The sequence below is a fragment of the Schistocerca serialis genome, chromosome 9, assembly GCF_023864345.2.
Source record: "Schistocerca serialis cubense isolate TAMUIC-IGC-003099 chromosome 9, iqSchSeri2.2, whole genome shotgun sequence".
Lineage (NCBI taxonomy): Eukaryota > Metazoa > Arthropoda > Insecta > Orthoptera > Acrididae > Schistocerca > Schistocerca serialis.
In genome coordinates this window covers 43,196,472-43,215,876 of record NC_064646.1, presented here as the reverse complement: position 1 = coordinate 43,215,876, position 19,405 = coordinate 43,196,472, and positions in this window count along the sequence as shown.

The window sequence follows — 19,405 nt, the reverse complement described above, 5'->3', positions numbered from 1 at the left end:
AGGGGGGTGCGATGGGGAGGTTCCCTTGTGAGACCTCTCACATCCTTCGTCAATGTGGATCTGCACTTCCGCTCATTCTCCAGCTGTTGGGCAAGGTCACCCTGCTGGGTGCATTTTCCTCCATCCTCTGTGCAGTATCACTTTCTGCGCTGTCAGCAATAATGGACTTCTTAACTCATTTGCACCTGATATCCAGCACAGTAGCCAGTCCGTTGTGGTGGGGCCGCCATGTACCCTATTGGTTCTAGCTCCCTGACCACAGGGATCGCTCTGCTGATGCCTGCACCGTAAACTCCCCACGTATGCCAAGGAGTTGATACACCACCAGTCTCTAAGCGGTCAAGGCCTAAAACTTCAATGCTAAGAAATACAACCCCAAATCGCCCCCACTCCCCCCCCCCTCCCTCCCCAGTCACACCGTGGGAGGAATGCCAGGCTAAGGATGGCAGCAAAGCTTATTTACCCTGGTACATCCTATGTACGAGAGTTGATGGGGAGTCTTTCTTGTCAGTGAAAACTCAGTTTTTTGTGGAGCATTTAGAGGACAAGTTTGGGGAGGTGGAGGGTGCCGTGGTGCGCACAGCCACACAAACGCAATGGTCGGCTACCACGGCACAGTTAAGCGGCGCCTGCAACTTAGAGCCGGCACGTTCCGCCAGCTGGCGCTAGAGGCGTTCCCGCCAAACATTCAATCAGCCGCTAACTACACACATGCACGAGCCTTTTTCTGGCGCGGATGATCACACTATGATGTTATGATATCACCATTCACCAGTCAGGGATCGCCATCGGCCGCCAGTCATCACTCCGGAATCAGCAGAGTAAGACTGGAGCAGCCATGTTAAATAGCCGGAAGAAAGGGAAACAGGTGTCTTTCAATCCACTGCGGACTGCTGCCCGCAAGGTACTTTGATGCGGCCAGAACGTCCCGATGCCACGTCTTTGCTACGCCGGCCATCGACCCCGGACTCTGCGCTTGTCTACTTCCTCGGCATCTGCTGGAAAGCATTGAAGGAAAACCTGACAAAGGAACATAAATTCAGTTCAGTTGCTAATATTTCAATTCAATAAGGTGGCATATTCTTTGGCTTGTTATAAAATTTTGGTAGGAGAGAAGCCTTTGTTTTCGATGAAAGTTTGTCTTTCTGTAAAATTAAGCGGTGGCCTTGCTCCACCTAATAAAAGTTTTTGTTCGCACATGGGTGTTAATCTGTGGATATAACAGAGGGTTTGTCCAAAATGTGGTCAGGGTCGGACTTGATCAAAACAGTATCCTCTGCCCAGTCACGGGCAATACTTGCCTGTGACAAGTTGAGGGATGTTTCTGTTTCCATCACGCCCCATAAGAGCTTAAATATGGTCCAGGATATCATAATTCACAGGAACCTTCTTTTGCAATCTGACGACGAGCTGCGTGCCAACTTACAGCGGCGAGGTGTCCTTTTCGTCGGATGCGTCCACCGGGGTCCGAGGGATAATCAGGTTGCCACCGGTGCCTTCGTCCCCTGATGCGGTCCATACATGTACACCTAGGCCACAGATTCTTCTGAATGTTTCGCATGGCCCTAAGGACTCCGCTAATCCTGCGGCTCTCTGCTATAAGGACTCCGCTAATCCTGCGGCTCTCTGCTATAAGGACTCCGCTAATCCTGCGGCTCTCTGCTATCACTTCCTCTCGACTCTCGTCATGTACCGGGGCCATGAAGTGGTTTACTCTGACAGCTCAAAGGCTGATGGTCACATAGGCTTTGCATACGTTCATGGAGGACGTATTGAACGGCATTCTTTGCCAGATGGCTGCAGTTTTTTCACTGCAGTGCTGGCGTCCATGTCTTGTGCTCTTGAGCACATCCACTCATGTCCTGGCGAGTCATTTCTCCTGTGTACTGACTCCTTGAGCAGCCTACAAGCTATCGACTAGTGCTATCCTCGCCATCCTCTGGTAGCGTCTACTCAGGAGTCCATCTATGCCCTGCAATGATCCTGTCATTCAGTGGTGTTTGTCTGGATCCCAGGACACGTCGGAATCCCATGCAACGAGCTTGCCGACAGGCTGGCCAAACAGGCTACGCGGAAACTGCTTCTGGAGATGGGAATCTCCGAAACTGACCTGCATTCTATCTTATGCCACAGCGTTTTTCAGCTTTGGGAGATGGAATGGCATAACAGTACGTACAACAAACTGTGTGTCATTAAGAAGACTAAGAATGTGTGGAAGTCTTCCATGCAGTCCTGTCACAGGGAATCAATTGTCCTCTGCCGACTCCGCATTGGCCTTACGTGGCTGACGCCTGTTTACCTCCTTTGTCGTGAGGACCCTCCTCAGTATCGCTGTGGCTCACAAAAGACGGTCGTCTACCTCTTGCTGGACTGCCCACATTTAGCTGCTCTGCGGCAGACTTTTAGCTTTCCCAGCATCCTACCTTCGGTGTATATCGACAGTGCCTCAACAGCAGCTTTAGTTTTACGTTTTAATCGTGATGGTGGGTTTTATCATTTGACCTAAGTTTTAGCACACGTCCTTTGTCCCTCTGTGTCCTCCACCCTAGTGCTTTTAGGATGGAGGTATTAATGTGTTGCAGAGTGGCTGGCTTCTCCTTTTTATTCTCATGGTCAGCCAGCCATGGTAATCTGCTCTCTTGTTTTGATCTCTTCTACATATGTCTTGTGTCTCTCTATGGTTTTCGTGTCTGGTTTTGTCCATTTTAGTGTTCGCTGCCCTTCTGTCATTCCTTTGGTTTTCTCCTTTCTTCCACCTGTGTTTTGTATGTCTCGATTATTTTACTCCCACCCATGTGGAATAATTTTAATCGGAACGAGGGACCGATAACCTAGCAATTTGCCCCCCCCCCCCCCTTTAAACCAACGAATCAACGAATCAAAAGAGAATGCACAAGTAATGACAAGCAAAGGTTAGTAGAGCTTCGTGCATCTGTGAAGAGATCTATGTGCGGAGCATACAGCAACTGTTATACCTTAGCAAAAGATCTAGCAGAAAACCTGAGAAAATTCTGGTCTCGTGTAAAATCGCTAAGCCCATCTAAGGCTTCCATTCGATCCCTTGTTGACCAGTCTGGTGTGTCAGTTGAAGATAGTAAATGAAAGCTGGTTTTAAATTTCACTTTCAAGAAATCGTTCACACAGGAGAGTCATACAAACATACAGTTATTTGACCATCGGATAGACTCTCATATGGACAACATACTAATAAGCATCTCTGGTGTAGAGAAACAGCTGGAAAATTTGAAACCTTATAAATCACCATGTCCGAATGGAATCCCAGTTTTGTTTTCCAAAGAGTACTGTTCTGCAGTGGCCCCTTACATACCTTGCATTTATCGTGACTCTCTCACCCAGCACAGAGTCCCAAGCAACTGGAAAAAAGTGCAGGGGACTCCAGTATATAAGAAGGGTAAAAAAAAGTGACCCTCGAAATTATAGACCAATATCCCTAACATCGTTTTGCTGCAGAATCCTTCAATGTATTTTCAGTTCGAATATAATAAACTTTTTGAGACTGTGAAGCTTGTGTCCACGAATCAGCATGGTTTTAGAAAGCATCGCTCATGCGAAACTCAGCTTCCCCTTTTCCCACGTGATATACTGCGAATTATGGACGAAGGGCAAGCCTCTGATACAGGTTTCTAGATTTCCGGAAAGTATTTGACACGGTGCCGCATTGCATGCTGCTGAAGAAGGTACGAGCATATGGAGTAAGTTCACAGATATGTGAGCGACTCCAAGACTTCTTAAGTAATAGAACCCTTTATATTGTCTTTGATGGCGAGTATTCATCAGACAAGAATATCGTCAGGAGTGCTCCAGAGATGTGTGATAGGACCGCTGTTATATTCTATATACACAAATGATTTGGTGGGCAGGATGGGCGGCAATCTGCAGTTGTTGACTGATGGTGCTGTGGTGTACGGTAAGGTGTGAAAATTGAGTGAGTGTAGGAAGACACAAAACGTCTTAGACAAAATTTCTAGTTGATGTGATAAATGGGTGCTGTCTCTAAATGTGGAAAAATGTAAGTTAATGCGGATTAGTAGGAAGAACAAACCTGTAATGTTCGTATACAGCATTAGTAGTGTTGTGCTTGACACAGAAGTGGTTTAAATATTTGGGTGTAACACTGCAAAGCAGTATGAAATGGAACGAGCACGTGAGAAATGTGGCGGGGAAGGTGAATGGTCGACTTCGGGTTACTGGGAGTATTTTAGGAAAACGTAGTGCATTTGTAGAGGAGACCACATAGACGACGCTGGTGCGACGTATTTTAGAGTGTTGGGATCTGTACCAGGTTGGATTGAAGGAAGACATCGAAGGAATTCAGAGGTGGGCTGCTAGATCTGTTACCGGTAGGTTCGAACAGAACGTGTTACCTCCATAACTTCAGGAACTCAAACGGGAATCCGTGGAGGGAAGGCAATGTTCTTTTCAAGAAACACTATTGAGAAAATTTAGAGGACCGGCATTTGGAGCTGACTGCCGAACATTTCTATTGCCTCTGTAGAGGTGACAGACACCAAATGCAGTGGGTGGGTGCCAGGAGGTGCCGTATTAAAATTCGGCAAGAACTTTCCAAGCCGGCCGGTGTGGCCGAGTGATTCTAGGCGCTTCAGTCTGGAACCACGCGACCGCTACGGTCGCAGGTTCGAATCCTGCCTCGGGCATGGATGTGTGTGATGTCCTTAGGTTAGTTAGGTCTAAGTAGGTCTAAGTTCTAGGGGACTGATGACCTCAGATTTTAAGTCCCATAGTTCTCAGAGCCATTTGAACCATTTTTTAAGTTTCCAAATGTGCTCCGTTCACCTCGGTCTGCGTCACAGGGCCCCGCAACGCTGAGGAGGCACCCCAGCAGCCTGTGCAATGCAATGCTGTGTCGTGCCGGCCTTGGCCGGCCCACTGAGTTCTGATGATATCAGGATGGCTGCGCCAGCAGCCGACTCAGTGGCCACCACCCCCGTTGACTCCGCACTGCTCCTCCGGGAGCTTTAGGCTGTCCCCGCTGCTGCTTCTTCCTCACTGGTGTAGCTGAGAATGCGGTGGCAATGACTGCCCATGATCCGGTGTCTGAATCTGCAGCCCTCGCCTCAGAAGTGTCTGGCGTGTGTCAGGAGCCGAGACGACTGCCTGCGGTAGCGAGCCAAAGAGTGGCCCGCCCTGGCTGGCTGCGGAACCCCCATCGGCCTCAGAGGGTCGAACCAATGACCTGCTGTGGACTGGGATGCTGTTGCCCCATCTGTTGCTGCGTGTAGCCTGGTGATGTGACATGCTCCATCGTCCAGGAGAGCTGCCACACTTGAATGACTCTCTTTAGAAAACAACACCTATTTATACTCAGCTACATGCCTCTGTTTCGCTAACACACTCCTTCGTGTCACGTATGCATAACACTTAGGTTGGCCAGTGGTCCTCTTCTGCCTGTGACTTGCGCCATGGAAACTGCTCTGTGCGCCCTCTCCGGCAGTTCTACGCCCCCGCGGCCTCTATTTGCCTTCACAACTGCTGGTATGCGTAACTTACTGCAATGCGCCCCACACCTGGCTGTAACTTGTGCTCTGAATATCGCTCAAAACCAACTTTCCCTATCCTAAACGGTGGTGCCGCTGCATTATTCCCCTCTTCGGAAAGACCCAGTCCACAGATCGTCCTTTAACTAACTCTTAAACTTATTTGGATTGGCACTTCTGACATACTTACTTACTATTAGTAAACTTAGACGTGGTCTAGTGCTCCTAAGCACATGAGATGAGGGGAAAAACATAAAAAAATCCCTAATGGATGACCACTCAGCTGAACGCTCGTTCAACCCCTTACCTACATCCTCGGTATCCAATCTACTGGGTCTTGGACTACCCCCGGATCCCTCTGGGAATTGGCTCTCCACCTGATCAGAAAGAAAACAACACATAACGAAGTTAAGGCTGCGATGACACTTGGCACAGAGGTGCTCAAAATGATTGTTATTTGCCGTTGCCTTTCACTATACTGAGCGACATGTTGAACAAACTGTTCGGCTGATATGCGCCCCTCTTGCTCTAAAATGAACTAGTTTACGTATCTCAACAGACCTGGCTTCAGAGTTTGATTTAACAAGGTCAGATTTTGTCTTGGCAAAACTCTGAAGTGACTTCTGGACAGTACAGCTGTGGCTGCGTAACGTTCAATTGTGTGACTCCTGAAACTGACGCTGGCAGATGGAAGGTTGGTTCTATTATCTTACACTTAGTTTCATTGATTAAAATTCCGCTCCCCTCGAGCTCTATACGTTTCCCTTCCGTGAACACTCCTTGCTCAGATCAACTTGCTACTACTACCAAATTCTTGTAGGTGGAGAGAATCTAATACATCCCGACCCATTGCAAGCTCAATTTCGGTTCCACGATGTTCCTTGGACAGTCTATTCCTTTCCCCCTGGCTAAAAATAACTGCACTGTTCATGTGTCCCATATTTGCAGCTTTACAGATTTTCCTCCCACATTCACTATTTTTGATCCAAACTCAACGTCGATTGTGTGACTACTTTCATCCTTAAATTTACATTATATGAACTGGTGCAATAAACACGACTTTCCTGACCCAGCACTGTCGATAACTAAAAATGTAAACAAGACTCTGACATCGTTCAACACATAATTATTACGGCTTTGCCGCAAAATTTTCTGCGACGTATTTATTTCTCCAGAACTGCGTTTGCTTTCTCCTCCATCAACACTCCACATACATCAAACGCTACACTTCTCTTTTCAGTAACCTGAGGACAGGAATCACCACCACCCTTCCTCCCTCTTTAAAAAGACTGCTGCCCCTAGCAGGCTCACAATACTCGAAATCACATATAAAATTCAATGTCCAATTACTCCATGCCAACCCAATGATACATGACACGAAAACAAAAAGGAAAAAAACTACAAATACTCTACAACTTTCTAGATCGCAAAGCATACGGTACTTCATGCTGTACTCTATCTTCCTGGTTTTCTCTGCGGTTAGCACCTCTCTTCACTCTCTTTCTTCCTCTTTCCTTCCTGTGACACACCTGGAATCACATCCAGGCAACCCTTAAATGGCCATAACCACCCAATGTGTATTATCGTCGTTCTAGTTGGCAGCTGAAGCTTAACATTAACGGGAGATGTGGTTTCAACAGCTTGGTATGGCCCTTGATACCTCGTGAGGAACTTCTTCGTTTTCCCTTTTGCTTATAGGGGCTGGACAGCATCACCCACTGCCCACTCTATACTGCGGTAAACTTCCTTTCCGCTTCACTGCGTCTTCCTGCCCTTCCAAAGTTTTCGTATTCGCCTTTTGTACCCGTTTCCAAACATCCTGAATTGTCCTTGCAAATTGACGTACAGATTCATCCATCAGTCCTTCCTTTCTGTAGCTTCGCCAAATCAAACGGTGATGGTATTTTTCGCCCATACACTACCTCATATGCAGACAAACCGGTATTTGAATGGACTTTTGCATTGTATGCACATACAGTATGCCTCAAATACTCGTCCCACTGATGGTGACGATAATCCACATAAAAACTCAGCACCTTCCCGATTGTTCTGTGTACCCGTTCTGTCCTTCTGTTGGCCTGTGGATGTAACACGCTCGTCCTCAACTTCTTTACGTCAACAATTTACACAGTTCCTTTATTAAATGCGACATGAAGTTGGTCCCTTGGTCAGTAATTATTGTCTCTGGTACACCAAACTTCAAAATCCAGTTGTTTACTAACGCTTGCGCGACCATTTCTGCCTGCTGATTTGGCATAGCCACCATCTCCACATACCTTGAACAATGGTCTATTATTGTCAGAATGAATCTGTTCCCTGATGGTGTTCGCCTAAAAGGTCCTAAGGCATCAATCCCCAGAAAAGAAAATGGGCATGTCGCTTCTAGTAATCGTTGTAGCTGTATCTGTTTCCAACTCAAATCTGCTATCTGCGCACATGGTATACAATTCTTGACATACTAATCCACATCCCCTTTCCTACCTCTCCACCAATACCTCTCCGCCACTCTCCTATTTGTTGCTCTACACCCTCCATGACCGGATAACATGTGATCATGTGCTTCCTTTAAAACCTCGTCCCTCAGTTTCGCTGTCACTACTACCCTTGGCCCTAACTTCGTTTCCCTGCACAGAAGACCGTCGTCCACATTAAATTGTGCCTGTGTCCAATACAATTTACAATCGTTGTCGACATTTTTTAATTCTTGCCATACTGCTATGACTTCTACTTTTTCCACCTTCCTACTTAGTGCATCCGCATTGCCGTGCTTCCACCCAGGCTTGTGCACCAGCTCGTAGTCGAATTCACTAAGCCTCACAGCCCATCTAGCGAGTCTAGTGGACGGACCCTTCAGCCCCAACAACCACTTCAATGCAGCATGATCTGTCACTATCCAAAATCTTCTCCCATATAAATAACATTTAAAATATGTGATTCCATAGATTACGCTAAGCATCTCCCTTTCTGTTGTAGAGTAATTCTTCTCTGCTGCATTCAACTGCCTAGACGCATAGGCTACAGGATGTTCTTTCCCATCAATTTCCTTACTAAGAACACACCCTAATGCTTGATTCGATAAACTCCTTTTCAAAATCTGGAAACACAAGAACCGGACTTGATGTTAACAACAGTTTGTCAAACGCTTTCTGACACTCTTCTGTCCATTCAAATTTCACACCCTTCCGTAACAATCGCATCAACGGCTGTGCTAAATCTGCAAAACCCTTCACGAACTTTCGATAGAAATTTCGAATTCCGATGAATGACTGCATTTCCTTAACTGTTTTCGGCTCCCGAAAATCCCTTACAGCCTGTACCAACCTCGGATCTGTTCACACTCCATCCTTACTGATAATATGACCCAAATATATTACTTCTTCTAATGCGAAATGACACTTCTCCAGGCTCAACGTCAAACGAGCTACCCTTAACCTCATAAAGACTTCCCATAACTGTTGTCTATGTTGCTCCCTACTACTTGAAAACACTATAATGTCATCCAAATAGACTAGACACTGCTGTGGTTTCAAACTCTCAAGACACTGCCTGCAACCTCTGAAACGTTGCCGGAGTGTTGTTCATACCGAATGGCATTCTAATGTACTGGTAATGGCCTCCAGGTATAGATAAAGCAGTTTTTTGGACGATCCTCTGGAGCCACATCTAACTGATGATAACCACTTGTCAAATCCATCGTAGAAAAGTACTGGCACTGTCCTAAGTGATCCAAAGTCTCCGATATGTTTGGAATGGGATATGCGCCCGTTACTGTCTTATTGTTGAGGTATTGGTAGTCACCACAGAACCTGTATTTCTCAGTTCCATCTGTAGATTTTTTAGGCACAACGACAATGCCCGCTCCCCAGCAACTATTATTATGCTCTAAAATACCATCCGCAAGCTGTTGATCAATGAAATCCTCCACAATCGGCTGCAAATACCTCGGTGTTCTACATCTACATCCATACTCCGCAAATCACCTGACGGTGTGTGGCGGAGGGTACCTTGAGTACCTCTATCGGTTCTCCCTTCTATTCCAGTCTCGTATTGTTCGTGGAAAGAAGGATTGTCGGTATGCCTCTGTGTGGGCTCTAATCTCTCTGATTTTATCCTCATGGTCTCTTCGCGAGATATACGCAGGAGGGAGCAATATACTACTTGAATCCTCGGTGAATGTATGTTCTCGAAACTTCAACAAAAGCCCGTACTGAACTACTGAGCATCTCTCTCATTCTATATGGTTTACAGTAAACAGGTGCTTCATTCCCTGTTGGTGTCCTATGTTGAACTAATGGAGTTGCTGGTAACGGCCCTTATAGGAAAAACAAATCCTTAAATTCCTATAATAATTCTTCCATATGCTCTCTCTCTCCTCGTTTCAGATGCTTAATTTTGTCACGCAAAGTAGTTCTATCGGCAGTTAGTGACTGATCGCGTCGCCTACCTCTCAAACACCAGTCTTCATCATCTGGCACATCCAAATCTGCTACTAAAACTCCTTTCCTCAAATTCGCGTCTACAGCGCTAAAGTTATCCACGTTCACGGGAACTAATCGCCCATCGTTCCCCTCCTGTACATGTACAACACTATGTTTCACAAAACTACCCAATGAACCCAAATCTTCATTACCCTTCAATGGTTCAATAACACATATTGTACCCACAGGTAGATTCGACTCCAGACTTACCCAAAACGACTTCCCGATGCCACTAGACACACACTCATGCGAATTAAGCCTTAATGCTAATGTACGCGGTTCAATTGGTTTGTTCATTACGTTGAATGCCCCTCGCGACAGCTCTGCATTGACAACAGATTTCCCTAGCGGAAATAACATTCCACCAAGTTCCACAGTTCGTTGTCCAAGGTCAATTTTGGCATGATGTTGATGCCAGAAATCTACTCCTAGGATCATGTCGTAACCCTCACTCACACATGGTACTACCTCCATTCATGCATTAAATCGGACTTTCCATATGCAAAAGTCAACTGTCATCGATCCCAAAGGCGTGATCTCCTTACCCCCACTCCACGCAACCTATAACGTGGTGGGTCTAACTTCCTTCGTCCCATTATGTTCTTAGTATCCACTGACACTTGCGCCCCTGTGTCCAACAAAATCTTAAACATTTAAGTTCCGACGTATCCTACCACTGAACATTCCACCTCTGCATATGTATTCGTAGCACTGAAATTAAACGGGAGCTCCCTTAGGTGGGTCTTGGGCTCCCTCTGCCATTTAACGATTGTCTGCCTCTCCTATCTCCACTTCTCCCTCCTCCATGCTGCTGATTTCCACCCCTTCCTCTATTCCTCGGTGACTGGGTACATTGCCTCTGCACATGTCCCGTATGACCACACTTATTACATTTTATAACTGCTGTAAATACTGTTTGCCTCTCGCGTACCCCTGTTGCCATGTCTATTTCCTCACATTGAACTGCTAGCTGAATGGCCGAATACAAATCTTTCGAAGTTTCTTCACGCGCTTCCTGTGACATATGCGCCGGTAACCCTCTCAAAAATAGATCAAGTGCCCTTTGCTTGGCCTCCTGCAGCAGAATCTTCGCTTCATCGCTCTGACCCAACTCGTATGTATACTCATTAATTTCCCTTATCCTGTCCGCAAATTTCTCTATAGTCTCCCCGCCTCTTTGATATTGTACTTAACCTCTCTCTAAAGTACCGAGCGCTATTCTGTTTTTTTTTTTTTTACCTTTGTAAAAGCCCTTCCTTTGACTACTTGAACTGTCCCGCATTCCTTAAGGCCTCAGACCACCTTACGTATGTTTTCGCTTCACCCATTAATCTAATCTTGGCTATATGTAACAACTGCTCATCAGACCAACCATTCATCACCACAAAGTCTCCAAGTTCTCCATGAACGAACGCACATCCTCAGATGCCTTGCCAGAAAACGTAATAATCAAACTTGCGACTGCTGGATCAATCTCCTGCACCCTAGGCAATAATGTCTGATCAGATGTTGTTTCCCGCTCACTTCTAGATGTTAATTCATTTATCAACTGCGTATTGTCTGCTGTCAATTGTGCTACTTTTCCCAACAAAATCCGCACCGCTTCTGGTTCTGACACACCTTGCATCCTTGACTCTGCCATTGTGCTGCTTTCGTTCCCAGTTAGTCTTGAAACAAAATGATTAAGTACAAGAATAATTTGACTTCCTACAGCTCCGTATTGTCATAGTCAGTATCATCGTAAACCAATACAAAAGTAATCAAATGCCACGAAAAAAATAAATCTTACTGCCCCGAATACACTAACACTTACTCTGACAACAAAAAATACTATGCCCACGCAAAACATCTGCAATGTGGCTTGCCAGGAGTCATACTCGAAAAAACAAAAAAGATAGGAAACCTCCAACACTCAAAAAGAACAGTTTTGTCAGCCCTCACCACATCTTGTGACTGTACTGCAGGCGGTGGGCTCGAATGTTGTACTGTACAGACGATGTCAGCTATTCTGACACCAAATGTTGTGGGAAGGGTGCCAAGAGGTACCATATTAAAACTCAGTGAGAACCTTCCAAATGATTTATTTGCTTCCACCACAGTGCTCCGTTCACCTCGGTCTGCGTCACAGGGCCCCGCAATGCTGAGGAAGCACCCCAGTGGCCTGTGCAATGCAGCGCTGTGTCGTGCCGGCCTTGGCCGGCCCACTGAGTTCCGACGATGTCAGGATGGCTGCGCCAGCAGCCGACTCAGTGGCCTCCATCCCCATTGACTCCGCACTGCTCCACCGGGAGCCATAGGCTGGCCCCGCTGCTGCTTCTTCCTCGCTGGTGTAGCTGAGAATGCGGCGGCAATGACTGCCTGCAATCCGGCATCCGAATCTGTGATCCTTTCCTCGGAAGTCCCCGGCGTGTGTCGGGAGCCGAGACGACTGCCCGTGGTAGCAAGCCGAAGAGTAGTCCGTCCTGGCTGGCTGCGGACCTTGTGTCAACCTCAGAGGGTCGAACAAACGACCCGCTGTGGACTGAGACACTGTCGCCCTGTCCGTTGTTGCATGTAGCCCGGCAGTGTGACATGCCCCGCTATCCAGGAGAGCTGCCACACTTAAATGACTCTCATTAGAAAACAACACCTATTTATACTCAGCTGTGCGCCTCTGTTTCACTAATGCACCGCTTCGCATCACGTATACAGTACACTTAAGTTGGCCAGTGGCCCTCTCCTGCCTTTGACTTGCGCCATGGAAACTGCTGTGTGTGTGCCCTCTCCAGCAGTTCTACACCCCCGTGGCCTCTATTTGCCTTTGCAACTGCTGGTATGTGTAACTTGTTGCAGTCTGGCCCACACCCGGCTGTAACTCATGCTCCGAATATCACACAAAACTAAATTTCCCTATCCTAAACCGTGGTGCCGCTACACCTCCAACATACACTGCGCGTAAGCACCGCAAAGATAAGATGCAAGAAATTAGGGCTTATACAGAGGCTTACAGGCAGTTGTATTTTCTTTGCTCTGTATGCGAGTGGAACAGGAAAGGGAGCAACTAGTGGTGGTACATGGTAGCCTCCACCAAGCGCTGTATGGTGGCTTGCGGAGTATCTTCGTAGATGTAGGGAAGATTCGGCCATTTGTGTCACATATTTTGATACTTGCAAACTCACTCAGCAAAACTTACAGGATGATTCCCGTCGACGTAGAATCATGAATTTGATGAGAAGCAAGGTTCCACAGCATGAGAAAACCAAAGATATCTGAACTTGTTTAATTGAAATTACATCACATAAAAATATCTTTTTGCCATTCGAATACACATTGCATTCATTACTTGTCAGCAAAATAGAACAACATGACTTCATGCAAACATAATCTGTAAGTTTTAGTCATGTTTTAGTAACTCAACAAATCGTATTTTATTAAATTTTCTGTATCTAGATTTATAAAATGAAGTCACTTGCCTGCTTTTTTTTGAATCCTCAGTGTGTGATTGGTTCCCGATTAATTTTTTTAATGCACTGATTTTAATTAAATGTTACTTGTAATTATGTTTACCGCTCCACTGCCTTGTGAAATAATGAAATATTCCAACCCCAATGTTCTACCAGTTTCCAAATAACGACTCTGTTGCTAATATTAATCTGCTGCAGATAGACAGTTAGGTTATTGCAGTAGTGCATGCATATTTTTAACTTAAGAGGATGAACACTCATTTTGAAGATGAGTGAGAGTAATTATCTAGCGATATAGGCTATATACCACCTTTTGCGACTCCCTGTTTGCTGGTATTGTAAGCAGTTCTCGTGTTTTACACTAATACTATTAACCAGTATTAAGTCTGCCCGGTTGCCCTTGCGGTCTAATGCACGGCTTTCCGGGTGGAAAGGAGCACCTGGTCCCTGGCACGAATCCGCCCGGCGAATTTGTGCCGAGGTCCGGTGAACCGGCCAGTCTGTGGATGGTTTTTAGGCGGTTTTCCATCTGCCTCGGCGAATGCGGGCTGATTCCCCTTATTCCGCCTCAGTCACACTATGTTGGCGATTGCTGCGTAAACAAGTTCTCCACGTACGCGTACACCACCAGTACTCTACCATGCAAACATAGGGGTTACACTCGTCTGGTGTGAGATGTTCCCTGGGGGGGGGGGGGGGTGTCCACTGGGGGCCGAACCGCACAACAACCCTGGGTTTAGTGTGGGGCGGCGGAGGGGTGAAGTGGTGGACTGCAGTAGTCGTCGTGGGGTTGTGGACCACTGCGGCTGCGGTGGGGACGGAGCCTCTCCATTGTTTCTAGGTCCCCAGTTAACATACAATACAATACAAGCAGTATTAAATTACAGTAATTACTCACTGTTTTTTGCTTCTTGATTCATTCCTAATGTTGTTCCACACAAGTGCACGAGCTGTAATTGCGTCTACACATGAAAAAAAAAAATTAGGTTAATTCAAATGAAACCTGGTCAGTGCATCTACCTATGCCTTGCACGTGAGGTGGCGCCATCTATTGATAGGGAGACTGACGTGTGCGCACAGTTTGATGTTGCATAGCGCCAGTGTGGTTTCACACCGAAGAGGTGGTCACACAAGTTATCGTTGTTCACCACCGAACATGCAGGCGAGTAAGCAGGAACAACGAGGAGTGATTCGATTTTTAGCGGCAGAGGGAGTTGGAGGCCGTGAAGTGTGTCGACGGATGAAGGCTGTGTACAGTGAGTACAGTCCGAGTCGTTCAAGTGTTGTGGAATGGCGCAAACGATTCCTCGAGGGGCACAAGTAACTGGAAGACGATGCTCGTCCCGGACAGGCTCATCGTGTCATCACACTGGAAATGGTTGCGGAAGTGAATGCTTTAGTCTCGGACAACCGCAGAATCATCGTGGACGAGATCCATCGGTTATGGGTATTAGTGTTGGCACCGCCCACGCCATAATAAATCAACACTCGAACTTTCGAAAAATCAGTGTGAGGTGGTTTGTTCAAGGATGGAATCGACTGGCTAGTGTCGCAATGGGATAAATGTGCCAACAGTTTTGGCGACTATTTTTGGGTATGTGTACTGTGTATAGCTACATTTTTGAGTTAATAAAATCATTACTGTTACTTTACACTAGTGACCGGGTTTGTAACGCCGGAAATGCATATCATCCTGTTTCCTTCTATTGTACCATAATTTTTTTCCCTATTTTGTCACCTGAAGATATGACATTTCTGTCTCTTTATTGTAATTGTTTTACTATTTGTATATATATATATATATATATATATATATATATATATATATATATATATATATATATGCATTAATGTCGATGTATAATTGGTTTGTTCTGTGAATATTATTTGTATTTATACGCTTGGTCTGGCCTAGGGAAAACTATGCTATCGAACGAATACATCGTTAGGTCGTGTGGAGAACCAAAGTGTTTAGGATTTAGAATTTTTAGGATGTTTGACGGTGTTAACTCTGTCGCGTAGAGTGCGGGCAGAGGAGAGTCTGGCTGGAGTAGTGCAGTGGAGCAGGTGTGTTGTGTGACGCTCCCGCGAGTTGCCGCGCTTTCGGGGTTTGCCAGCATGTAATTGCGCTCGACTTGCTATGTTAGTTTCTGACATGGTGTCGCGGACGGGAGCGTTAGCTGGCACACATCAAGAGCCCGTTTCGGCTGGAGACCGTGTCGAGAAGAAGGCGCGCCAACATCCAGCTTCTGCAAGAGCGACGGCCGACAATGAGTGACTGTCGCCACCTCCTCGATCGACGACTTCAAACCTTCAATCAACCAACAAGAAAGACTGGTAGCACGTAAAGTTTTAGAACTGTATGGCAGACCTCAGCTTTTTAAACTGTTGCATCACAGAAATACAGCAACGTAGCATGAACCTTTGTTGCTCATTGTCCCAATTGCATTTCCAAGCAGGGTCCCTTCCTTTTCCGGAATGAACCCGAGTGTCGTTGAAATTCAAACGCCAGCATTAAAATAAATTTCATTCGATTTCACTGCTTTAATTTCAAAGTTCAGTTAAGGTATTCATAACTGGCTACAATATTTAAATTGCACAAGCACAAATTAAGAGTGCGAGTTTTGTTACCGTATTTTAGCTTACCTGTGACTCCAGCTCAGCTTGGTACGTACTAAATTTTACTATTGTTAATTGTTCAGAATTATTTAATTCAAGTTAAATCTCTTATTTCTAAATTGCGTAGATTCAAGTAGCTTTTGAAATGATTGTTGAGGTAGCCCAAGACTAACCATATTTTACTGAATTTCGATGTGCTTCAGAAACAAAGCTCACTATTAATTTCAGTTACTAAATTAACTTTCAATTTTCCGGTTTTATTAATTCTTTTGCTAAATTAAGTCAGAGTGTAGCGAAATTTATTACTTCTGAAAAACTTTCAGTTTTCACACTAAACGTGTCAACCTTCAGTTGCCACGCTTCTAGTGCTAATTATACGTGTAATAACCTTTCTTTTTCAGTTACTATAGTAATTGTCCATAGGACTGGCGACCATAATTTCCCCCAAATCTCAAATATCTAATTACCGCTAGTTAATTGTTAACGTAACGGCCGCACATTTACTTTCTGTATTAACTTTACCCCTTTTCAAAATTAATTTCCACCAGTTTCATTTGCATTTTTCCTTTCATCAAGATGTAACCCTTTCCTCCCTCTTTACCGACAGATTAACTTCGGTGACGATTGCTTTTCCCAAATTTCCATTAGGTACACGCGGTTTAGTTTTTCACTGTCATTAAGGTCGATAAGTGAGGGGGAGGTTACAGGTTTCATTCGAATGCCTTTTATATATTCAGGACCAATGAAGAGCAGTGTTCTAAACGTCGAGCACCTGTGTGTGGAAGATTAGGAATGAAGTAGACAGGAAAAAATCGTAAATAACTGTTATAATTTAGCCTGAGAGCTGTTTACGATCGTGGCAAACAGACTTGTAAGGTAGCGAAGCTGTTACAGTACAGTGGCCACTGAAGATCTTAAATAAAGCGAAACGCTCATGGTCTAAATATGAGCATTTATTACAGTTGCAAAAGTCGGTAATATACCTGTAACTGCGGGAAAAAGGAGGGCTAGAAAAAAAGTCAACATGTATATAGTTGCAAATTATATAGGAATTAACGAAGGATGGCACTGTGATGAGAAAAGTAATTACTTTTTTCCGAGAAGTTAGAGGTTACTGGAAGATTCCATGCAACTGGGAAATCAGTATTTGTGAGGCAAAACTCTACCATTTGGTGAGCAAGATGTATGAGACAGGCGAAATACCCTCAGACTTCAAGAAAAATATAATAATTCCAATCCCAAAGAAAGCAGATGTTGACAGATGTGAAAATTACCGAACTGTCAGTTTAATAAGTCACAGCTGAAAAATACTAACGCGAATTCTTTACAGACGAATGGAAAAACTGATAGAAGCCGACCTCGGGAAAGATCAGTTTCGATTCCATAGAAATGTTGGAACACGTGAGGCAATACTGAACCTACGACTTATCTTAGAAGAAAGATTAAGGAAAGGCAAACCTACGTTTCTAGCATTTGTAGACTTAGAGAAAGCTTTTGACAATGTTGACTGGAATACTCTCTTTCAAATTCTGAAGGAGGCAGGAGTAAAATATAGGGAGTGAAAGGCTATTTACAATTTGTACAGAAAGCAGATGGCAGTTATAAGAGTTGAGGGACATGAAAGGGAAGCAGAGGTTGGGAAGGGAGTGAGACAGGGTTGTAGCCTCTCCCTGATGCTATTCAATCTGTATATTGAAGAAGCAGTAAAGGAAATAAAAGAGAAGTTCGGAGTAGGTATTAAAATCCACGGAGAAGAAATAGAAACTTTGAGGTTCGCCGATGACATTGTAATTCTGTCAGAGACAGCGAAGGACTTGGAAGAGCAGTTGAACGGAATGGACAGTGTCTTGAAAGGAGGATATAAGATGATCCTCAACGAAAGCAAAACGAGGATAATGGAATGTAGTCGAATTAAGTCGGGTGATGCTGAGGGAATTAGATTAGGAAATGAGACACTTAAAGTAGTAAAGCAGTTTTGCTATTTGGGTAGCAAAACAACTGATGATGGTCGAAGTAGAGAGGACATAGAATGTAGGCTGGCAATGGCAAGGAAAGCGTTTCTGAAGAAGAGAAATTTGTTAACATCGAGTATAGATTTAAGTGTCAGGAAGTCGTTTCTGAAAGTATTTGTATGGAATGTAGCCATGTATGGAAGTGAAACATGGACGATAAATAGTTTGGACAAGAAGAGAATAGAAGCTTTCGAAATGTGGTACTACAGAAGACTGCTGAAGATTAGATGGGTAGATCACATAACTAATGAGGAGCTATTGAATAGAATTGGGGAGGAGAGGAGCTTGTGGCACAACTTGACTAGAAGAAGGCATCGGTTGGTAGTACAATTTCTGAGACATCGAGGGATCACCAATTTAGTATTAGAGGGCAGTGTGGAGGGTAAAAATCATAGAGGGAGACCAAGAGATGAATACACTAAGCAGATTCAGAAGGATGTAGGCTGCAGTAGGTACAGGGAGATGAAGAAGCTTGCACAGGCTAGAGTAGCATGGAGAGCTGCATCAAACCAGTCTCAGGACAACAACAACAAGGAAAAAAAAGTTTTGTATGTTAACACCGTCACTGCCAGGGCCTATTTAAGTTCGAAGTGACACAATGCACCACTTTGGGGCTTCAAGCCCCTGCTGCGAGGGGCGCCTAGATGTGACGTTTGCGTTTAGCGCCACAACCAGTGCCGGCTATAGTGGCCGAGCGTTTCTAGGCGCTACAGTCTGGAACCGCGCGACCGCTACGGTCGCAGGTTCGAATCCTGCCTCGGGCGTGGATGTGTGTGATGTCCTTAGATTAGTTAGGTTTAAGTAGTTCTAAGTTCTAGGGGACTCATGACCTCAGAAGTTAAGTCCCGTAGTGTTTAGAGCCTTTTGAGCCACGACCAGTGGCGAAAACTGACAGAGGTCAAAGTATACGATGCAAAAGTGGGGAGGGCGTGGGGGCAGTAAACGATGAGCCGCTTGTGCGAGGGAAAGTCCTCGGACCAGCCCTGCTCACGGCCAGCTCCATGAATGACATGTCTTTATCGACAGTACTGTCAACGCAGCCTGCACTTAAGTCTGTGGCCTGCACTATGTTTAATATATGGCATACTTTGTTTAGTGGTGTATGACGTTTGTTCCTGTTGTAGAAATTTTTACTTCTGATGGACGACTTTAGTTCTCTTCCGCAATTCAAACACTCTTGTGAACTTTGCACTAAATCCCCGTATTCTAAAACTTATTCTTCTCGAAATCACTCAATCACCCCTCGAAGGGGCACATGTGAGAGAACGCTACAGCCTCTGTCGGCAGCATCGGTACGTAACGAGGTAGGCGCTCTTTCGCACTGACGTGCTCTAGCG